Here is a 7,869-nt window from a genome sequence, read left to right on the forward strand (position 1 = left end):
CTGTGCTCCGCAACGGGAGAGTCCACAACAGTGAGAGGCCCGTGTACCGCAAAAAAAAGAAAAAAAAAGAAAAAAAAAAAAAAGAAATCTATAGATACTTGTTATATGTTAATAACGAATACAGATAGGTATTCCTCCGCTGTTAGAAAGTTCACAACAGGCCGCTTCGCTTTTACGAAAGACCCATATTAGTACCTATTTTTGCTAGTGGAAAGAAATGTGATTTTCACTTTTATGGGAAAAGGCGAAAATTTAAAATTGCAGTCAGTGTTTGTTTTGCAGCAGCCGTGGTAGAGGCTGCAGTGGCATAGCCAAGCTCCGTCTTGGGAAACTGTACTCAGCATCTCCCTGCCATAGCTTTGAACTGTGTATTTGAACATCTGTGCTTTATTTCCTTAGTGAGATGTCTTCTACGGTAATTGCTTCCTCACTTTATGCCATTTTGGCTTCCAAAAGGTTTCATAGGAACGCTCTGCTTTCGGACAGCAGGTGAAACCTGTATAACAAAGATTAAAGCCTCTCCTAAGGATTCAGGAATAGACAGGCAGAGTTTTGCGAAGGAACGGTTGTGCAGTTTTCCTCCTCCTGTGGCCAGGACCCCTCTCAAGGAAGTTCAGAGAGTGAAAAATAGAAAAAGCTAAAATTTTAGAAGTTTTTATTGTGGAAAATCTCAAAGAAAAGTATAATAAACTTCTAGAATTTCAGAAATTGTATCAACATTTTTCATTCTTGTTTCATCTCTCTCTTGTTTAAAATATCTGGAATATTTTAAAGCAAACCCCAAAGATCATGTCAATCATCCTTTCAGCATTCATCTTAAACTGATAATGACTTAAAGGGGAAAAATGACATTCAGATTAGTTGCGTTAAAAAAAATTCAACTGAGTAAAATTTAAAGATATTGGCTTTATCCGACAATTCAGGAATTGGGCAGCATCTCATCTAGCAGGTAAAAAGGAGCTGTATAAAATGAAAGACCTTTATAGGCAGAAGAGGGCGGGACAAGGAAATCATACTAGCAAAAAGTGAATTGGTTGTGTGAAGGTTGCTTTCCTTTAGGGCGTAGTTGGGGTCTATCAGGAAGACTACCTCACTAGTGCTGATCAGGTAATTCCTGATTGACTAGTTTAAGATTCCATTTCTGCAAAAGCCCAAAAGTGTAATTAGGTTTGGTGATGTGGGGCTTAGCATAAGTGACTCCATTTTGGACCTGTTTTGTTTTTAACAGCTGGTTTAAAGTATTAAAGATTATTGCATTTAAAGTTTGGTTGTTTACTCTGGCCTACTTTTAGGGAAAGGAAAGTTCAGTATTTCCTAGAAAACCCTTTCCTCACCAAAAAAAGTGAAGAACAGGAAAAAATCTGATTGGCTTGGCTCTATGGACCTGGAGTATCAAAGAGAAGGGAACTTCTGCAAGATTTAGGAATCCTAGAGATTGTTTTTTCCTTAGATTTCCCATTCAAGAAGGAAAATGGGTTAGCTCTTTATAACAGATTATCACTACTACAAATCACAATTTGTGGACATGTTAGGGATTCTGTCCATATTTACAGAATCTTGCCTTCATCTTCTTAATAGCCAAAACCATCATCCATATTGTGTAATTCTGAGTGGATTAGAAACCTAAATACATAGAGTGAAATCTTACAGATTATAATCAGGAGTAACACCTAACTACCAAAATGGAAAGCTTTAGTTTTTATTTAGAGGAAGTTGGGAGAAAATAAAAGAGAAAAGAAACTAACTTTGAACACTTATTCATTCATCTAACAAACACTTATTAACTGCTTTTTGTGTTCCAGGCACTGTGCTATGCTCTATGCATTCAGGGATACAATAATAAGTTTACAGACTAAATATCAAAATGATGTTTAGACTTACATATGTCTAGATTATATAAAGAGAGAATAGCAAATTTTGAAAATTGAAACTAACATTTTATGGAACACCAGATTTTAAAAGTTATGTTAATAAATATTATTTTAAACCCAAATAACTATAACTAGTCCTCTTTAGTGCTAAATTTTATTGTGGAAATAAAAAGACTCTTGAGCAAAAAAAAAATAACTACATTGAGAGACTTCTTGAGTAGGGTTATGACAATGGAGACGAAGAGAAGGAAGATTTGAGAGATTTTTTTAGGAGGTAGAATCAACAGAATTTGAGGCTAGATTAGAAAGGGGCGATAGTGTTTTCTGTTATTTTGTTATTATTTAGAATTTGGAGGGATGGATGGTGATGACTTTCATCCCTGGGAAAATTTAGAATTCAATGTAGATATATTGGAAGCAAATCAACCCCATTTTGGGTTAAGCCAGAGAAGTCTGTCCTAGAAATATTTATTCAGGAGTTGTCGGTATAAATGAAGCTGCTGGTTGAATGAGATTGCTAGGACTCAGTTTAGAATGAGAAGAGAAGAAGGCCTAGAAACAAGGCTTGAGGTACTACAACACTGAATGCCCTGTAGAGGAAAATAAACTAACAAAAGGAGAGAAAGGAGCAGCAAGAGAGTTAAGAGTAAATTAAGGAAAGCCAACAGAGTGTTTCTGGAAGGAAATAGATAGTATTCAACAGTGTCAAGTCCTTATTAAGATCAGGACGTACTCATCAAGTGAGGTGAGAACAGGAGAAAGTCTTGGATTTAGTGATATGGGAAGGCTTCAATAACCTTATCCACAATTGTTTGGGCGAGTGAGAGCAGAGGCCAGAAAAAAAGCACAGGTGAGGAAATGGAGATAGAAGTGCAAAATAAGTTATTATGTTGGTGAAAAAACGATAAGGCAGTAAAGGAATTATAGGTCAAAAGTGGCTTTTGTTTTGCTTTGTTTGGATTAAACTGAATGAGAGTAAAGCATGCTGAAATGACGGTGGGAAAGGATTCAGGTGATAAAAATTTGAGTAACCAGAAGAAAATAGGCATAATTGGCGTGTGGGTTCCTAGAAAGGTGAAAGAGGAGAGGCATCAAAGCTCAGAGGCAGAGATTAGCTTTAAATAGGAGAAAGCTCCTCCACCTTTTCTATGATAAATTAATCATAAAGCGTATTGTTCTTCTAGTGTGGTCATTTAGCACTTATTACAGTACTAAATACAGAGTAGCACTGAGGGTGTCAGCCTGCTTCTCTAAGGAGAATTCCTGAGGTAGAACTACTTAGTCTAAATTGGTGTAAAGAAACACTGGATTTGGGGGAGAGTAAGGAGAAGGAAGGAGAAAAATGACTGCCTCGCATCACTAGGAAAGAATGTTCTAAAGAAGCCCTCTTGGCTCTAAAGAGCACATTATTAGGAGCTGGGAAAGGAGCTGGAAGGGGACAACTGTTCTAATTACTAATAAATAAATGAAGGAACTCATTTTATTTTCCATGCCCCTCAATCCTTAAAGGTGAACACACTTTTTCCTCTGATATGCAATGAGGTTGAGTTAATCTCAAAGGATCCCACCCCACAGCCACCTTTGCATTTGAAAGAAACAAAAAATCATGAACCATGGATGTCAATAAGCCTAGGGTGGCAAAAGGAAAAGGAATTGAAGTCAAGTACCATAAAGAAATGGTGCCCATTTGTGTAACCTGTGATTAAGGTGCTATTCATCATCCAAGATTAAAGGAAGAAGTTTATTACGTTGAGTAGATACAGAGAACTTCAGGAATTGAAGCTACCAGTTACTTCCAAGGAAAGACAAAGAGGTGCATTTTATCACCACTATCACTGCTTCATTCTTTTATCTGGCAAGAAAAATTGATCCACTGGATCCACAAGCTCAAAGATTTGTTTCTGCTGCAGTGATGTGTTTCTTAGGTTAACTTTGTCATTTGGTCTATATTCACTATTAACAAGTCCATGCTAACCAATTTTTCTCTCTCCCATAGATTGCATTTGGATAACCCTTCTGTGATGGAATAAAAATAATAATCATAATATTTATTATTGACACATAACAGACCAATTAAACCTCTAAATACTGCACCTTCTTCACTTATTAATATTAACTTGTTAATTAAAAGCTTTTGCACAACAAAGGAAACCATAAACAAAACAAAAAGACAACCCTCAGAATGGGAGAAAATATCTGCAAACAAAGCAACTGACAAGGGATTAATCTTCAAAATATACAAACAGCTCATGCAACTCAATATCAAAAAAAAACCCAATCAAAAAATGGGTGGAAAACCTAAATAGACATTTCTTCAAAGAAGACATACAGACGGCCAAGAAACACATGAAAAGATGCTCAACATCGCTAATTATTAGAGAAATGCAAATCAAAACTATACTGAGGTATCACCTCACATTGGTCAGAATGGCCTTCATCAAAAAAATCTACAAAAAATAAATGCTGAAGAAGGTGTGGAGAAAAGGGAACCCTCCTGCGCTGTTGGTGGGAATGTAAATTGGTACTGCCACTATGGAGAACAGTATGGAGGTTCCTTAAAAAACTAAAAATACAGCTACCATATGACCCAGCAATCCCACTCCTGGGCATATATCTGGAGAAAACCATAATTCAAAAGGATGCATGCACCCCAATGTTCATTGCAGCACTATTTACAATAGCCAGGACATGGAAGCAACCTAAATGTCCATCGACAGAGGAATGGATAAAGAAGATGTGGTACATACATACAATGGAATATTACTCAGCCATAAAAAGGAATGAAACTAGGTGATTTGTAGAGATGTGGACGGACACAGAGACTGTCATACAGGGTGAAGTAAGTCAGAAAGAGAAAAACAAATATCGTATATTAACGCATATATGTGGAATCTAGAAATATGGTACAGATGAACCTGTTTGCAAGGCAGAAATAGAGACACAGACGTAGAGAACAAATATATGGACACCAAGGGGGGAGACGGGGCGGGGGGTGAATAGGGAGATTGGGACTGACATATATACACTACTGTGTAAAATAGATAACTCATGAGAACCTACTGTATAGCACAGGGAACTCTACTCAGTGCTCTGTGGTGACCTAAATGGGAAGGAAATCTAAAAAAGAGTGGATATATGTATACATATGACTGATTCCTTTTGCTGTACAGCAAGAAACTAACACAACATTGTGAAGCAACTATACTCCAATAAAAAATAATTAAAATACAATATACAAATCAATTTTCACTGCAAAGTAAAGGAGCTGTTACAGTGGAGGATTACTGGACTGAATGTCAATATTATGACATAGTATGAGTGTGTTTTGTGTTTGGTAATTGCAATCATTGCTGCTTTTGTTGTGGTCATCCATTTACAATGCTTGGTGTCAGTTTATTTATCTCTTGTAAAAATGAAATACAGTGTGTGTGTGTGTGAGTTGTGAAAAAAAAGGAAACTTTAAAAAAAACCAGAAAAACAAAATAAAATAAGATAAAATACAGAAGAAAAATAAATAAATAAAATGAGCTTGTTAAAATTAAAGTAGGTGTCTGGGAAAGAGAGTAGCTGATTCATTGTTTAAATGAAAAACACCATCAAGAAATAGTAATTAAAAAAATAAAAGGATTATCTTATATTAGTAGTCCATTTTTTCCCATGGCAATTTTTAAATGAACAAGACTGGAAACCTGAACTGGATTCCTGAGGGAATTCTCAGAATACAATGTCAACACGATTATCACAAGGAACTGATTTACTCCAAGATATATGAGGCGGTCACAAAACTGAATCCTTTGTGGATGCTGAGTCGCTTCTACTGTGTAAAGCTCACATTGAGGATGTACGGAAAGTGGATGATGGGCTATGGCATCCTCTGGCCATATTTACAGAGATCAGGTGGTAGTGCTTTTGACTAGTCAGCAACTGAGCTGACTAGCTTTTCCTAGGACGGCAAAAGCTAGGGTGCAACAAGAGCCAAGGCTCTGTGCATCAACCTACACACACGAGACACAAAATAACCGAGAAACCTTTGTTAATAGGTCTCATTCTGAATAATCACCTCTTTAAAATAGGTAATGCAGAAACTTAGTGTTTAAAAAAAAGTCAAGCCATGCAAGATTATATATACACACGTGTACAAGCATGTGCATACACCCGCCCCCCACACACACACACAGAGTAAGGTTTGCCTCTAACCACCGGCCTCCAGTCATCCAGTTCTTCTCAAATATGTTACCAGTTTTTTGTGTACCCTTCCCATGATGGTCTGTGCAGTGTTTTATCACTTTTAAATTTGGTAATTCTGCCGTACTTGGGATTTTGACAAGTTTTTCACCTGCTGTGAAAGGATGTTCTGAAGACAGTTTGTTTCTAAATTGAGAGCAAAAGGAAAAGGAAACACAATAGACAAATGGGCTTCTGTGTCACAGGGAACAAAGGACACTGGAGAAAAGAGGCATGAAAGAAAGGTGATATTTGGAAGAATAATTTTTTCCCTATTTAACAATAGCTTAATTAGGAAAAACAAGACTTTAGAGTCAGTGTCTGATAAAATCCTGGCTATGTCACTGTCGAGCTATATGATTTTGGTCATTACTTAATCTCTCTGAGCTTTGTTTTCCTAAATTAAAGAATAGAGTTAATATTAACTACCACACAAAGTTGTGAGTTACCTGGCACATAGGAAAAAATTAATAAGTGGTGACTGTTATTATTCTCTTAGGCATTGTTCAAAGGAAATGGTTATTGTTGTATTTTAATTCTGTTTCTTCCCTCTGATCCCACTTCAGTATTTATTTATTTTTTAATTGAAATGTAATTGGCATATAGCCACCTCAATATTTATTTGTTAACAATGTATCCAAGGATTTAAGACAGCTTCCTCCCTAGGAAAATAAAATTTTCTTCGAAATAAATTCTATTGAATTAGAAAACACCAAGCTTAATGCTAAACTCTGAAGAGACCTGTTTAAGCATGTCCTAGGGTCTAGGGCAGATATATATACCCTAATGGTCTAATGGTCTGAAGGACATCAGAGGATTGAGACTCATCACTGTAAAAAGATCTTGGAAGTACCTATTTCTTTTTCTTTCTTTCTTTTTTTTTTTTTTTTTTAATTGGAGTGTAGTTGCTTTACACTGCTGGGTCAGTTTCTGCTGTACAGCAAAGTGAATCAGCCATACGTAGACATTTATCCCCTCTTTTTTGGATTTCCTTCCCATTTAGGTCACCACAAAGCACTGAGTAGAGTTCCCTGTGCTAAACAGTAGGTTCTCATAAGTTATCTATTTTAAACATAGTAGTGTATGTATGTCAATCCCAATCTCCCAGTTCATCCGACTCCCGGAAGTACCTATTTCTTATATATTATATTTAGTCTGTTTTCCCAACTGCATTTATTTATAAAACAAGGGTCTGTATCATAAAATCCTTACATCTAGCTCTCTACCTACATACCTACCGATCTGTACCCTACATATATATGAGTGTGTGTATATGTGTGTGGGTTAAGGCAGGGGTCCCCAACCCCTGGGCCGAGGACCAGTACCGGTCTGTGGCCTGCTAGGAACTGGGCTGCACAGCAGGAGGTGAGCAGTGGGTGAGCAAACTAAGCTGCATCTACAGCTCCCCATCGCTAGCTCCCCATCGCTAGCATTGCCGCCTGAACCCTTCCCTCCCCCGCCCCGAGTCCGTGGAAATATTGTCTTTCGCAAAACCAGTCCCTGGTGCCAGAAAGGTTGGGGACCGCTGGGTTAAGGGATATAATGCTGGTTTTATAGGTAACATTTCTATTTGATCAAGAGGTAACAAAAATGAAAAAGCTAATGGTAAATTGGACATTGGAGAGGACATTTTTCTAGTAAAAATATAAACCTGTATTTTAAAATAATCTTTATAAATATATATATATATATATTTTTTTTTTTTTTTTTTTTTTTTTGCTGTACGAGGGCCTCTAACTGTTGTGGCCTCTCCCGTTGCGGAGCACAGGCTCCG

This window comes from Physeter macrocephalus, chromosome 7, assembly GCF_002837175.3.
Source record: "Physeter macrocephalus isolate SW-GA chromosome 7, ASM283717v5, whole genome shotgun sequence".
Lineage (NCBI taxonomy): Eukaryota > Metazoa > Chordata > Mammalia > Artiodactyla > Physeteridae > Physeter > Physeter macrocephalus.